Below are 496 nucleotides of genomic sequence, written 5' to 3' on the forward strand. Positions count from 1 at the left end.
AGGTTGTTGAAGAGAAAAATAATTCAATTCCAGGCAATCCTCTTGGAATGGCATTAATAATAGCACATATTTATAGGGCTAGTGGAAGTGGTAAACAAAACAGTACACAGGTCCTCAAATAAGGCTGTTTTGTTCAACGTCGTTTTGTTACAATGTTGGTGAAGAGAAAAAGAATTCAATTCCAGGCCAGGCCCACTGCCTGTGTGGAGTTGGCACATTGTCCCCATGTCTGCGTGGCTCTTCTCTGGGTACTCCCGCTTCCTCCCACACATCGAAGGTATGCATGTTAGGTGAATTGTGTGTCTACCTTGTCCCACTCAGTGTGTGTGAGTGGTCCTGCGATGGGGCGTGCTGTCTAGGGTTGGTTTCCAACTCGTGCCCTGAGCTGCCAGGATAGGCTCCAGCCACCTGCAACCCTGAACTAGAACAGGGCCACTGCCTGTGTGGAGTTGGCACATTGTCCCCATGTCTGCGTGGCTCTTCTCTGGGTACTCCC

Source organism: Myotis davidii, unplaced genomic scaffold (genome assembly GCF_000327345.1).
Source record: "Myotis davidii unplaced genomic scaffold, ASM32734v1 scaffold147, whole genome shotgun sequence".
Classification (NCBI taxonomy): Eukaryota; Metazoa; Chordata; class Mammalia; order Chiroptera; family Vespertilionidae; genus Myotis; species Myotis davidii.